General features: G+C 52.7%; 2 pseudogenes; both read left to right on the top strand.

The window, feature by feature from the left end:
- Nucleotides 1-2,288: 2,288 nt before the first annotated feature.
- Nucleotides 2,289-6,011, top strand: LOC107320272 (annotated as a pseudogene).
- A 6,372-nt stretch (nt 6,012-12,383) lies between these two features.
- The window catches only part of LOC107320273, a 6,646-nt pseudogene continuing 3,536 nt past the window's right edge, over nt 12,384-15,493 (top strand).

Genomic DNA, 15,493 nt, shown 5'->3' with positions numbered 1-15,493 from the left:
CCCTGCTCCCATGTCCAATGAAAGTTTCTGGTTTTGCATTTTTGAAGTCTTTGTGTAGTGTTTTAATAGGGCTATGGGTCTGGTTATAGGGTTTAGAGGCTGTCTTGTTCAGGTCAGAGATCCATGTCCCCACCCTCCTCTTCTTTGCATCTTGGCGGGGAAGGGTGGTCTCCCATTCTCATTGGTTCAGATGAGCCTTCTTAGCTTCTCGTTTGTGTCAGTTTATGGTCATATCTGCTACATCAGCCCTCTGCTTTGTTCTTTGCAGGGCCAAGCTCCCCTCTCTGAAGGCACGGCTCCTGGAGCAACGGAGGAGAATGCCAGCTTGGATCAAAGCCCCTGGCTCAGCCACCAGTAAGGGAGGAGAAGAGAAGCATCTTGGTCCTCATGGACAAATAACTTCCAAGTGAGATGAAAGAGAGAGCCAACATGCACCATAAAAGTGACTGGGCTGTGCCTGAGATTTATGTGAAGGTTTCCTACCTCTTAATCAACACTTTATTCTTGTGTTTATTTTGGAATTGTGTTAAGTTTGGAGATGGGTGCATGCTGGGAACACTGAGATTTGGTATCTAACTGTGATAATACTATTGCTCCTAAGTACTAAGTGAAGAATTGGACTAAAATATTCTGATGCTCAAGCGAACATTTTCCTGCATCTGCTTTTATGCGTTCTTTGTTGTCTGGTGGGCTCTGTAATAATGCAATCTATTCAATACCAGGCCATGTAGCTGTTCATCAAAGCTGAATGTTACTAGAAAAGGGATTCTTTAGTAACATTGAGCTGCTGGCTGCCATAGGGATGGCTGACATTGACACAGTGCACATTCAACGAGGAGTTCCCTTGTTCTGCATGCTGTAAATAGTCCTCTTTGGGCACTGTATTTCTTTTTTATTCACTTGGTTCTCTTTCCCAATGCAAAGTATAAATGATGGGTTCTGGTACATTTCAGGGATGTCTATTCTAATACTGGAGGGAATTCAATGCAATGTGATACTTCTAGTGTTTTATATTATGCTCGTGCTTCCAAGAGTTGAATGTTGGTTGACAGAGCCCAATAAAATCTACTGATAATCTACTGATAGAATCTGTGCTTTGGTGTAAGTGCTGCATCTTCTGATGGGCTGTGATGCCATTCTAGCTAAGAGCTCTCTTATTGATCACTGCTTAATTTAAACACTGCTGTTTCTGATGCTGGCTGTTGTTGCAGTAGATAAATAGCTTTTGTCTTAACCCACAGGTTCCTGTTTGTTTCATTTATTTCTCCGTTCTATCTGCCATCCAAATGGGAAGGGCAGTGATGGAACGGCCATGTTGTGCTGAGCTGCTCCCAGGTTATGCCACAACAGTTATTGCTGGAGCCCAGTGTGGGACCAAAGTGTTGAGATAACCCCAGATCTGACCAGAGTGTTTCCAACCAGAACTGAAAGCAGTGCTCATGTAGTTTAACCATTTCTGACCACATTCTGAACTGTTTTTCCTAAGCTTATTTCTAAACCTTCTGGTGGCATTTCTCTGAACTACTTATTTGAACACCTTATTTACTGTGTATGTTCTCTGTTGTGCTGTTTACCATGTGTGAGGGATGGAATAAGATGACAGTTTTGCTGTTACATGTATCACTGTGTTAAGATATGTTAAAGCTGTTACTCAGGAGATTCAGCTGGTGTTTGCACTTCATGTTGTCATCATCTTTGTACTTACGGAACCATCTCTCAGACATCATTAAGAATTGCACATTTTCCCTTGTGTCCTTTGGGAGCTGGACTGTGGGAGTGTGAACAAACCACCTTTTCCACCATTACCTCTCACTCCCTTTCCCCTAGTCCAGCCCAGGCCACTAACAATAGCCCTTGAGAATGTAAAATATACTTGAGGTGTTCAAACCAACATGATCCTACTGCTCTGCCTCCTGAATACATTTCCAGGTTGGCTGCATCTAAACACCTCGTTTGGAATACAGGCCAGAGAGCTGCCCTGACACAGTAATGTCTGAGTGTCAGGCTGTGTGGGAGGATGATAACAGGCCTCTAGAAGAGTGAGCACCATCTTTGCTTTGGAACTCCATAGCAGAGCAAGTGCAGGATCTAGAAAAACTTATTGCAGCAGGTCAGGGAACAGATTTTCCGGAAATCCATGTTTAAGACACATGCAAGAAGAGGAGGTGATGTGACACAGCCAGCATTGTTTCTCTGAGGCCCGTGGGTCATGGCTGACCTGTCTGGTGTACTTCTATGATGAACTAACAGCATCCTTGTGCAAGTGAAGAATAAGTGATGTCATCACCATGGACTTGTTCAAGGCCTTTGACATGTCCCCACATCATATCTGTAAGTAGGAGACGTGTATTTTAATGGTGGATTATTCTGTGGATAAGGAATTGTTGGATGGTCACAGCCATAGTACTGGGTTCAAGAGTGCTATGCCAGGTGGAGTCCAATGACAAGCGCTGTGCCACAGGCATCTATCTTGGGACCAGTACTCTACAAAATCTTTAAGAATGGAGCCAGACAATGGCAACAAATGTAACAACAGCAAGATTGCAAGTAACATTTATTTGTGTTGTGGAGTTGATACAATAGAAAGAAGATGTGCCATGCAACGGACCTGCACATGCTTGAGAAATGAGCCAACATGAGCAGTTTCAGTGCATCCACATGCAAGCTGTTGGATTGGTTTGTGTTGAGCAGGGGACAATTTTCAATCAGGTGTGGAAGATTTGTTCTGTGGAAGCACACTCCGGCATTGGTGCAAGAGAGGATATGTTTGTCATTTTGGAGAAGAAAGATGACTTTCAGAAGGGAAAGAGTTGGAGCCCTGGGTCCTTTGGGTGAGGTGTGATACCCAGTGTGAAGAAAGCATGGTCCAGATTCTGTTCTAGAAGAGAATAATTGCTGTAGTGTGAAAGCAAGCAGGAGTGATGATGAATCACTTCCTTGAAACATCTTAACCTCTAAGCTGCCTGGCTCCTATTCTGTGTTGGAATCTATTAGGACCATCCCTCAAGGTAACTGCAATTTACTGATTAAAAAGAACACAGAGTGAGGAAAAGGTGAACCTACACTCAATAGAAACAACACTTTGCCATTTAGAGACATCAGAGAGCAGAAAAGTCCGTGTTGGAGAGCCGGGAAGTGAAACCCAGAGCAGAACTCTGCGAGCAAGCAGGCAGCCTGCTGCCAAAGGCGGCGAGTATTTAAATTGGCTTTTGGAGTCGCGTGTGCAAGAGGAAAGGAGATTCGAACCGGGAACTGGTCGGAAAAAGGAACAGGAGCGATTCCTGTTTGTGCCGCTGGGTGGGGGATGTTGGGCCACGGAGCGGCAGCTCCCTCTGCCCGCAGCGCTTTCAGGCGCAGGCGCCCAGAAGAGCCGTGCGATGCTCGGAAGGGCGGCGGGGCACGGAGCCGGCGCTCGGGGCTTTGGGGGCCGAGCTGCCTGGCAAAAGGCTTTGGGCTTTTGGGTGCCAGCGTCGGGGGCCGGCAGAAAGGTGCGAGGGGGGGCCGCTGGAAAGGCCGGCTTGTGGCGGAGAGGTACGGCGAGCGGACCGGATGGCGGCGGCGCGAAGGCAAGGTGCTGCTGTGGCTTGTGTGCGTTTGCGTGTGGGAGAGCGCGGGCCGAAACGTGCGCTATTCCGTGGCGAGAGGAAATTGCGCGAAGGAGTCGTTGGTGGGCAAACGTGGCCCAGGACCTGGGGCTTTCTCCGAGCCAGCTGGCGGCTCGCAAGGCGCGCGTGGTGTCCGAGGGGAGCGAGCAGCTATTCCGCTGGATCCGCACACAGCGGCCTCGACGGGTGACGGAGAACGCTGGACGCGAGAGCGATCTGTCCCGCAACAGCGAGAGCTGCGCGCTCTCTTTAAGCTGTTTCTTTGAAACCCGGTGCACTATCCGCGGGAGGTGGAGGTCGGGACGGTGAACGACAACGTCCCCGTGTTTCCCGCAGAAGAAATGGTTTCTGAAAATACCGAAACGAAGCAATCATTCGGTTCACGGTACCCCCTACAAAGAGCGCGGGATAAAGACTCGGGGATAAACGGCTTGCAGAAATTACAGTCTCTCCCCGAACTCACATTTTACGATAGTTCAAAAAGAGAAGCCGGAGCTAAATTAGCGGAGCTTGTCCTTGAGAAGCCTCTGGACCGGGAGGAGCAGCCCGGAGCTGCATTTGGTGCTGCCCAGGCCATCGGACGGGGGCTCCCGCCCCAGGTCGGCACGGCTCAGGTCCGGGGTGGGTTGGTGCGGATGCCACGACAACGTGCCGGTGTTTGCTCGCGGAGGTAGTACGAAGGTGCGAGTGCCGAGAACACCCCCGGGGCAAGCTTGTGGTCCGGGTTCCGCCCACGATTCCCGACGAAGGCTCCTACGGAAAAGTGACGTACGATTCACTGAGATGACAGATCAGTCTATGCAACTGTTTGATCTGAACGCTGATACCGGGGAGATTCGATCTTAGGAAACCTGGATTTTGAGGAAATAGGAACCCACGAGCTCGTAGTGAGAGCCACGGACGGCGGTGGTCTTCGCTGCACTGGCAAAGTGCCACTGTGGATGTCTGGACGTGAACGAAACGCCCCCGAGATCGAGCTGAGCTCCGTGAGCGCGGTCCATCGCCCGAGGACCCGCCCCGCCCCGCACACGTGGTGAGCCCTGTGAGCGTGCGGGGGACCGCGACTCCGGCTGACAACGGGCGGACGGAGTGGCCCATCGAGGCGAACGTGCCTTCAGGCTGACGGTCCGCTTTGCCGAGCACTACGAGCTGCGCACCAGCGCGCGCCTGACAGGAGACGACGGGCGGAGTACAACGTGAGCATCGTGGCCACGACTGGGCGGCCCCGTGAGCGCCCGCGAGACGCCCTTCCGTAGTGGGTGCGCTGGGCGACTGAACGACAACGCCGCGCGCTTCACCAGGCCGGCGTACAGCATGTCGTGAGCGAGAACGACGCGGGCGCGAGTGCCGGCTGGGCAGTCGTGAAGGACGGAACTCGGACGGGGCCGACGACAGGGCGCGTTAGGTACGCTCGTCGGACGGAGGGCTCGCGAGCGCCGCCGTGTCCGTCAACTCCGAGAACGGAGACGTGTTCGTGCTGCGTCCGCTGGACTACGAGCAGGTTGCCGCGTGAGGTGACGGTCGGTCGCGGCCGACGGGGGCTCTCCGTCGCGGAGCGGCCACGGCGCCTGCTGGGTGCTGGTCTGCGGGGACGAAAACGAACGCAACAGCGCCCGTGGTGCTGCACCCCGCCGTCCGACGGCGCGCCGGCGCTGGGCGAGCTGGTGCCCGCGGGGGCCGAAGCGGGGGACCTGGTGACCAAAGTGGTGGCCGTGGACGCAGGAACGCGGGGCAGACGCGATGGCTGTGCTCGAGCTGGCCCAAGGCGACGGAGCCGGGGCTGTTCCGCGTGGGGTGCACAGCGGCGAGGTGCGCACGCGCGCGCCATGGCAGCGCGACGCGGCGCCGGCAACCGGCTGTGTGGTGCGGTGGACGCGGGGCGCCGCCGCGTTCCGCAGCGCCACCCTGGCCTGTGCCCTGGGCCGACGCTTCTTCCAAAGAGCACCTAAGGCCGCCAAGAGGGCGCCGCCGCCGCAGCCCCGACGCCCGGCCTCACCCTTACCTCAGCTCTGCTTTGCCTGCGTGTACCAGCGTCTTCGTGGCCAGCGCCACGGCCCCCGTGGCCGCCAACAGCTCAGGCGGGCCGCGAAGGGGCAGGCCGGGCCCTTTGCCCTCTTCCCGCATCGGCCGCCGAAGCAGCGCCGGTCCCTGCCCGCAGCTAACGTCTACACGTGCGCCTCGCCGCCGGCAACCGTCAACAGCGAGTTCCTTCCTCGGGCCGCTCTTCCCGCTGCTTCCCGCCGGGCTGCCCGGCTCGCCGAGCAAAGCGGAGCTCGCTCTGCTTGCGGCCGGTCCTCGGGCAAGAGAAGGAGACTGGCTGTGCCAGGTGACGAGAGCGCGAGCCGGGGGACCGGTGGTGGTTTGGAGGGTGGGATCCCGTGGGGATGGTGTCGGGGATCTCCCTAGAGGCAATAGAATGCAGATGCTGTCCTTTAGACGCCGCTGGGTCCTCGGCTACTCCCCAGATGCGATTTGCCCACACCTTTGCTTGTGGTATCGTGCCCGGTGTACTTACTGTAGGTTAATTGTTGAGGTGTCACCCGAGGGGTCTGTTGAGCATGGAGTGCTTCAGAGCAGGAGGGCAGATTGGTATGACCATCACCGGTCTGCCACAGACGTTGTGTAAAACCCTATGGGTAGGTCACGCAAGGGTCACTCATCATGTCCCTACCCTCGGCATCAACTTGCTTTTCTGCAGTGCATTAGTGACAGTATAACTGATATCACCTCAGTGAGTGATGCCCATCTGTTGCAGTCAGATTTCCCTCATTCATTGCCCACTGCATACCACTGGCACTAAAAGATGCTGTTTGTTTGTTCGGAAACTTTTTTGTGTTCTTCCCTGCTCCCATGTCCAATGAAAGTTTCTGGTTTTGCATTTTTGAAGTCTTTGTGTAGTGTTTTAATAGGGCTATGGGTCTGGTTATAGGGTTTAAATATTGTTCAGGTCAGAGATCCGTGTTCCTGCCCTCCTCTTTCTTTGCATCATGGCAGGGAATGGTGGTCTCCCATTCTCATTGGTTCAGATGAGCATTCTCTGCTTCTCGTTTGCATCAGTTTATGCTTAGAATCACAACATCAGCCCTATGCTCGGTTTTTTGCAGGGCCAAGCTCCCCTCTCTGAAGGCACAGCTCCCGGAGCAGCGGAGGAGAATGCCAGCTTGGATCAAAGCCCCTGGCTCAGCCATCACTAAGGGACATGGTGAAGCATCTCAGTCCTCATATACAGATATCTTCCAAGTGAGATGAAAGAGAGACCCAACATGCACCATAAAAGTGACTGGGCTGTGCCAGAATTTTCTGTGGGTGGAAGGATTCCTACCTCTTAATCAACTCTTTATTCTTGTGTTTATTTTGGAATTGTGTTAAGTTTGGAGATGGGTGCATGCTGGGAACACTGAGATTTGGTATCTAACTGTGATAGTGCTATTGCTCCTAATTTCTAAGAGAAGAGTTGGACGAAAGTATTCTGATGCTCAAGCGATCATTTTCCTGCATCTGCTTTTATGCATTCTTTTTGGTTGTCTGGTGGGCTCTGTAATAATGCAATCTATTCAATACCATTCCGTGTAGCTGTTCATCAAAGCTGAATGTTGCCAGCAAAGGTATTGTTTAGTAATATTGAGCTGCTGGCTGCCATAGAGATGGCTGACATTGACACAGTGCACATTGAACTAGGAGTTCCCTTGTTCTGCATGCTGTGAATAGTCCCTTTTGGGCACTGTGTTCCTTTTCTATTCACTTGGTTCTCTTTCCCAATGTAAAGTCTAAATGAAGAGTTCAGGTGCATTTCGGGGATATCAAGTTTAATACTGGAGGGAATTCAACACAATGTGATACTTCTGGTGTTTGGTTTTTTTCGTGCTTCCAAGAGTTGAATGTTGGTTGACAGAGCCCAATAAATTCTACTGAAAAACTACTGATAGAGTCTGTGCTTTGGTGTAAATGCTGCAACTTCTGATGTGCCGCGATACCATTCTAGCTAAGAGCTCTCTTATTGATCACTGCTTAATTTTGAACGCTGTTGTTTCTGACGCTGGAGGTTGTCACAGTAGATAAATAGCTTTTGTCTTAACCCACAGGTTCCTGTTTGTTTCATTCATTTCTCAGTTCTATCTGCCATCACACTGGGAAGGGCAGTGATGGAACAGCCATGTTGTGCTGAGCTGCTGCCAGGTTATGCCACTTCAGTAATTGCTGGAGCCCAGCGTGTGACCAAAATGTTGAGATAACCCCAGATCTGACCAGAGTGTTTCCAATCAGAACTGAAAGCAGTGCTCATGTAGTTTAACCATTTCTGACCACATTCTGAACTCTATTTCCTAAGCTTATTTGTAAGCCGTCTGGTGGCATTTCTCTGAACTACTTATTTGAACACCTTAGTTACTATGTATGTTCTCTGTTGTGCTGTTTACCATCTGTGAGGGATGGAATAAGATGACAGTTTTGCTGTTACATGTATCATTGGGTTCAGATATGTTAAAGCTGTTATTTGGGAGACTCAGCTGGTGTTTGCATTCCTCGTTGTCATCATCTTCATCCTTAGAGAACTGTCTCTCAGACAGTATTAAAACGTTTTCCTTTGTGTCCTTGGGTAACCAGACTATGGGAGCTTGAACAGGCCATGTTTCCCATCATTTCCTCCCTCTCCCTTTCTCTGTCATATGCCCCTTCTCCTCCAGGCTAATTACAGCAGCTCTTCAGAGTGTTAAACATCTGTGAGATTTTCAAACCAGCATGTTCCTACAGCTCCATCACCTGAATATGTTTCTAGTTTTGTCAGTGGTTAAACAACTCTTCCAGAATAAAACCCCGAGATCTACCATGATGCCATAAGTCACTCATTACACTTATGAGTGTCAGGCCGTGTAGGAGACCCCTTGAAGAGTGGGCACTATCAGTGCTTTGGAATGACAACCCAGAAGAAGTGCAGAGTCCAGAAGAACTGACAAGCTGTTTGCAGCAGTTAAGCCATCACTCTGGCAATTGTAGAGAGACCAATGACTGCAGTGTGCTGGGGCCTGGCCTATGCTTCCTGCACCCTGATCAGTGCTGTTCAGCACACTCAAGGGGAAGGGATGGTCTCTAATTCTGATGACGATGTGGCAGACCCTGTGGCTGTTTCAACTTCTGTGATAGGCCTTACAGATTCTTCAGCCCTCACTACAGTCCCTATGGTTGCTGTGAGGCCTCTGACAGTTGTTGTGGTGACTCCAAGCCCTGCTATGTGCTCTGTGGCTGCTCGAACTACTGCAACATGCCTGTAGTTGCGGCAATGCCTGTCATCAGTCCTACAGTTGTTCCAGCTCCTCCTTCTGATCCTGTGGTTGCTTCAAATCCTGTGGCAGGCCCTGTGGTTTCACCAGCTCTCAAGATATGGCACAGAGTCACTCCACTCCTAGCAGCAAGCCCTGCTGGTTCTTCAACTCCCAGGAGAGGCCTTGTGGTTGCTCTGACCCATACAACATACCCTGCAATTGCACCAGTTCTGTAAACATTCTGTGTGGTTGCACCAACTCTCATTTTCTACTAGGAGTTTTCACCAGCCCTCGCACAGGTCCTGTGGTTACTTCAGCTCTTGTGTCTGGTCCTGAAATTGCTTCTTCCACCGTGATAAGTCCTGTGGTTGCTCCAACCTGCTCAGCACACTCTGTGCTTGCTCCAAGTCCCATGACAAGCCCTACATTTGCTTCAGTTCCTGCAGCAGAACTTGGAGTTGTTCCAACCCTCAAAGAAGACCCCGCAGTTTCTCCAGTCCCTGAGCCGGGCCTGCTGTCAGAACCAGGGAACCATCTGCATCACTATCAATTGCCCCTCTACATAAGACATGACAATGGCTGTAAATGTCAACTTACTGTCATAATCCACAATGGAAAAAATTACCGTGTGACCATGCAGGAGTATTTTCTGGATTATGGAGCCCTTCGTGACAAGCTGCAGAAACCACTGAAGGAGAGGGTGAATGGAGCCAATATACAGAAGTGCAGGCTGTCCAGCTGCCTTCCAGTATTGCCAAATGAGAGAAGTGACCAATGTTCTGTCTCTGCACTTAATCATGAATAGTGAAAAATACTCATTGGGAGTGGCTACAACCATGCAAGGACTGTAACTGACTGCACAGAGGCAAACCTCTCATGTCTGCTGCATTGTGAAAAGGTATTGCTGCCCATGTGGAGTACGTGATTAAAGAAGTGCTCATGCTTCCAAGAGTTAAAGCACTGCATGACATCTAAACAACTGGCAGGTGGATAAAGCTGCTAGGATGAAAATGGTTCAGATAGCTCTGGGCAGGTGACATACAAGTATCTTCTTTATAGTCCAAGGTGCCTAATTTTCCTTTCATTCCCTTTCCTCACCTGAAGGTGAAGAGCAACACATCACTTGTGAACAAAGGGTAATAGGAGTGGGAAGTGACTTTGGAAGCACTTCTCTGCCTGGATTTGTTCCCAGCTCTACAGGCACCAAAGGTGAGGTTACAATAAGAAAGGTTATGGGTCCCCTCCTCTCTCTGAAGGGCCAAAGGCCAATTAGGAGCATTAACAAATGGATCTGAGGTGTCACTGTCATTTTTGCATGACATGAATGAGAAGCTGTGTATGGCAATAGAAGATGATGATGATACCTTCTTACAGGATACAAACACAATGGAGCAATAGCAGGAAATAAATAAAGAAATATAAATTGGCAAACCCTTCCAGTGACTGCTGATGGCTGAAATGGACTGCAGACTCAGACCGGAAAGATACCACTCCCTCATCTGTGAACTCTTAAAGGAGTGTGTGGAGGCGTGGATCCAGGCTCCAGTGCTTCCATTCACTCAGGTGCATTGCTTGCAAGAGAGATCCCTGACTTAGCCATGACTTCTTACCTGGTGCACAACCATTACTTCAGGATGTGATCTGGCAATCCTGCTGCAAGCTGTATTCCCCATTTTGTCTACTGAATTACATGGCCCATGGCTGATCAGTAATAAGTTGAGAGATGGTAATAATCCCAAATGGATGGATGCATGGTAGGATGAATGCATTGCAAGCACGGAAGAAAGGAAGGAAGAATGGAATGAAGGAAGGTAGGGAAAGATGGAAAACTGACTTGGAATCTGGTGCGTTAGAGCCTATCATGTTTCCAGGCCAAAGGAGTATAACTGGAAGCCACTAAAGTGCCTGCATTTGAGTGAAGCTTGGAGCCTGACTTTGCAATTCTAAGAAGCTCAATTTCACTGTAAAACTGGAGAACTACACTAACCTCTCGCAGAGGTCTGTCTTGTGACCATTTTGTATACAGCTGGGAACAACTCTCAGTCAGGTGTGAGAGCTTTGTTGTGATGTGATAAAATCAGGCACAGCTACAAATGTGAGTATGTTCGTCATATCAGAGAAGAACAAGAGCTTTCACACAGGAAACCATGAGAGCCATAGGTCCTTCAGGTGAGCTGCTATACCACACCCAATGTAAAGAAAGCAGTGTTAGGATTTGGTCCTAGAAAAGAATCATCTTCCTGATGTGATAGTGATGCAGGAGTGATGGTGAATCATTTCCTTAAAGCAGCTTTCCATGTGAGCTCTCTGGCAAAAGTTATCACATTCAGTTATGGTACATGTTCACATGCACATCTTCTTATTATTTGCTGATTCAAAAGAAGAGAAAATCAGGAAAATATGCCAATGCCTCCAATGGAAAGGACAAAATATGATGCAAATTCCACACTGCAACAAACAAAGATTTCGGCATGGAGAGCTGAGAACTGAAACCCAGAGCAGAACTCTGCGAGCAAGCAGGCAGCCTGCTGCCAAACGCGGCGAGTATTTACAATTCATTATTGGAGTCGCGTGTGCAAGAGGAAAGGAGATTCGAACCGGGAACTGGTCGGAGAGATTGGGTCTCCTCTCTCTGAAAGGGCCAAAGGGCCCCAATTGAGGAGCATTAACAATGGATCTGAGGTGTCACTGTCAATTTTTGCATGACGATGAATGAAAGCTTGTGTATGGCAAGAAGTGATGATTGACCTTCTTAAGGATACAAACACAATGGAGCAATGCAGGAAATAATAAAAATATATTGGCAAACCTTCCAGTGACTGCTGATGGCTGAATGGACTGCAGGACTCAGACGGAAAGACTACCACTCCCTCATTGTGAACGTCTTAAAGGAGTGTTGGAGGCTGATTAATATAAGGAATCCAGGCTCCAAGTGTTCTTCACATCTCATTCAGTGCGATGCTCTGCGCAAGGAGATCCTGACTTATGCATGACTTCTTACATGGTGCACAACCCATTACTTCAGGATGTGATCTGGCAATCCTGCTGCAAGCTGTATTCCCCATTTTGTCTACTGAATTACATGGCATGGTGTCAGTAATAAGTTAGAGATGGTAATAATCCCAAACTGATGGATGCATGGTGGATGAATGCATTGAAGACGGAAGAAAGGAAGGAGAATGGAATGAAGGAGGCTATGGTGAATAATGGAAAACTGATCTTGGAATCTATGCGTTAGCCTAGTCATGTTTCCAGCAAAGGAGTTAATGAAGCACTAAAAGTGCCTCCATTTGAGTGCGCTTGGAGCCTGACTTGCATTCTAAGAAGCCTCAAATTTCACTGTAACTGGCAGACTACACTACACTCTCTCGCAGAGGTCTGTCTTGTACATTTTGTATACAGCGGAACCTCTCAGTCAGGGTGTGAGAGCTTTGTTTTGATGTGAAAAATCAAGGCACAGTACAAATTGTGGATCATGTTCTTCTATCAGAGAAGAAACAAAGCTTATCACAGCGAAACCATGAAGACACATAGGTCCTTCAAGGTGAGTGCTATACCACCAATGTAAAGAAGCGTGTTAGGATTTGGTCCTAGAAAGAAATCTTCCTGTGTGATAGTGATGCAGGGTGATGGTGAATCATTTCCTTAAAGCAGCTTTCCATGTGAGCTTACTGGCAAAAGTTATCCACATTCAGTTATGGTAACATGTTCACATGCACATCTTCTTAGTATTTGTCTTTTCAAAAGAAGAGAAAATCAGGAAAATATGCCAATGCCTCCATGAAGGACAAAATATTGCAAATTCCACACTGCAACAAACAAGTTTCGGCATGGAAGAGCTGAGAACTGAAACCCAGAGAGAACTTGCGAGCAACAAGGAAGCCTGCTGCCAACGCGCGATGTATTACAATTCATTATTGGGAGTCGCGTGTGCAAGAGGAAGGAGATTCGAACCGGGAATGGTGGCAATAACGAACAGGAAAAAGCGAATTTCCAGTTTGTGCCGCTGGGTGGGATGTTGCAGCCACGAGCGCAGCTCCTTGCCCGAGCGCTTTTCAGGCACCAGGCGCCGAAGAGCCGTGCGGAGCGTGCTCGGAAAGGGCTGGCGGGGCAGGGCAGCGGGCGCTGGGGGCTTTGGCCGAGCTGACTGAGCAAGGCTTTGGGCTTTTGGGTGCCGAGCGTCGGGGCCGGCGAGAAAGGCTGCGAGCGATGGGGGCCGCTGGGAAAGGCCGGCTGTGCGGAGAGGGAGGCGTAGCTGGGAGCCGGACGGCGTCGCGCGGCGCGGAGCAAGTGTGCTGGGTCTGTGTGCGTTTGCGTGTGGGAGAGCGGGGCCGAAACGCTGCGCTATTCCGTGGCGGAGGAAATGGCGAGGGGAGTCGTTGGTGGGCAACGTGGCCCCAGGACCTGGGGCTTTCTCCGAGCCAGCTGGCGGCTCGCAAGCGGCGTGGTTCCGAGGGGAGAGCAGCATTTCCGCCTGACGCTCCGCACGCGGGTCCTGAGTGCGGGAGACGCTGGACGAGAGCGGATCTGTCCCACAGCGAGAGCTGCGCGCTCTTTTCTTAAGCTGTTCTTTGAGACCCGGTGCAGCTATCCGCGGGGAGGTGGAGGTTCGGGACGTGAACGACACGCCCCCGAGTTCCGCAGAAGGAGATGGTTCTGGAGATACCCGAAACGGCATCCACAGGGTCTCGTTTCCCCTTAGAAGCGGCACGGGATAAGACGTGGGTATTAACGGCTTACAGAATTACAGTCTCTCCCCGAACTCCCATTTCTCCCCTTTCTTTAGAAGAAAGGGAGAGGTGTGGTGCAAAATATGTCAAACTCGTAGTAGACAGGCAGTTGGACAGGGAGGAGCAGCCGAGCTGCATTTGGTGCTCACAGCCACGGACGGGGGCTCGCCGCCCAGGTCGGGCACGGCTCGTTCACGGTGGTGGTGCTGGATGCCAACGACACATGCCGGTGTCTCGCGGAGGTTACGACGGTGCAGTGCCGAGAACAGCCCCCCGGGGCAGCTGGTGGTCCGGGTGTCGGCCACGGATCCCGACGAAGGCTCCAACGGCAAAATGCTTTACACTATCTCACAGATAACAGAGGGTTCCCGACAGCTCTTTGACTTGGACTCTGAGACTGGGGAGATCCGTCTAACAGGAAACCTGGATTTCGAAGAAGCGCAATACCACGAGATTGAGGTCAGAGCAACGGACGGCGGGGGACTGTTTTCTTACTCCAAAGTGCACGTGGAGGTGCTGACGTGAACGACAACCGCGCCCGAGATCGAGCCTGAGCTACTGAGCGCGTCATCCCGACGGACGCCCCGCCCCGAACTCTGGTGGTCCTGTTGAGCGGTGCGGGCCGCGACCCGGCGACAACGGGCGGACCGATGGCCAATCGAGGGCGACGTGCCGTCAGGCTGACGCGGCCGCTTCCGCCGAGCACTCGAAGCTGCGCACAGCGCGGCCGTTGGACGGGAGACGACGGGCAAGTTACAAGTGGAGATCGGTGCACGACTGGGGCCGGCCGCGGTGAGCGCCCCTTCGAGAGCGTGTTTGGGATTGCGCGTGCGGCGACGGAACGAAACGCGCCGCGGCTTCACGCAGGCGCGACAGCTGTCGGTGAGCGGAGAACGACGCGGGTCGCGGTGCGGAGACTGGGCAGCGTGAGGCACGGACTCGGACGCGGAGGCGCGACGTCGGGCCCGCGTGAGTTACGCGTGGTGCGAGGAGGGCATCGGAGAGCGGCCGCCTGTCCCGGCTGGGAGCGAGACCCGGGGCGGTTGGTGGGTCGCGTCGCTGCTGCTTAGAGCCAAGGTGCGCGCGTGGAAGGTGACGGGTGGTCCGCGGCCGAACGGGGGCTCTCCGCGCGGGAGCGCCCCGGCGCTGCTGCGGTGCGGTGCGGGAACGAGAACGACAACGCGCCCGTGTGCTGGCACCCGCCGTCCGACGGCGAGCGCGGCGCTGGGCGAGCTTTGGGTGGCCGCGGCGGGCGCCGGCGGAATACCTGGTGGCCAAGGTGGTGGCGGTGGACGCGGACCGCCGGGGCAGAACGCTGGCTGTGCTACGAGCGGCCAAGGCGACGGAGCCGGGGCTGTTCCGCGTGGGGCTGCACAGCGGCGAGGTGCGCACGGCTCGCTCGCCGCTGGCCCGCGACGCGGCGCGGCACAGCCTGGTGGTGGTGGTGAAGGACCGCGGGCGGCCCTGCCCGCGCTCGCCAGCGCCACCCTGGCCGTGGCCCCTGGCCGACGCTTTCCGAAGAGCACCTAAGGGCCGGCCAAAGAGGCCGCCGGCGCCCGAGTCCCCGACGCCCGCCTCACCCTCTACCTCAGCGTCTGTGGCCTGCGTGCCGGCTCTTCGTGCCAGCGCCACGGCCGCCGTGGCCGGCCCAGCAAGGCGGGCAACCGAAGGGGCGAGCCGGGGCCCTTGCCCGTCTTCCCGCAACTTACGGGCGGGCCGAGCAGCAGCGCCGGCTGCCCTGCCCGTCAGCTTTACGTTGTTCTCTACTGCTACGTGGCTCGCCTTGCGCCCGCCGCCAACCTCCCAACAGCGAGTTCCGCTTCCTCGGGCCGCCTCTTCCCTGCTTCCCGCCGGGCTGCCGCCGGCTCGGCGCGAGCAGCGGAGCTCGCTCGCTCGAACG

This window comes from Coturnix japonica, chromosome 13, assembly GCF_001577835.2.
Source record: "Coturnix japonica isolate 7356 chromosome 13, Coturnix japonica 2.1, whole genome shotgun sequence".
In the NCBI taxonomy this organism is placed as follows: Eukaryota; Metazoa; Chordata; class Aves; order Galliformes; family Phasianidae; genus Coturnix; species Coturnix japonica.
The sequence above is the reverse complement of the archived record's forward strand: the minus strand, read 5'-3'. Positions and strand labels throughout refer to the sequence as shown.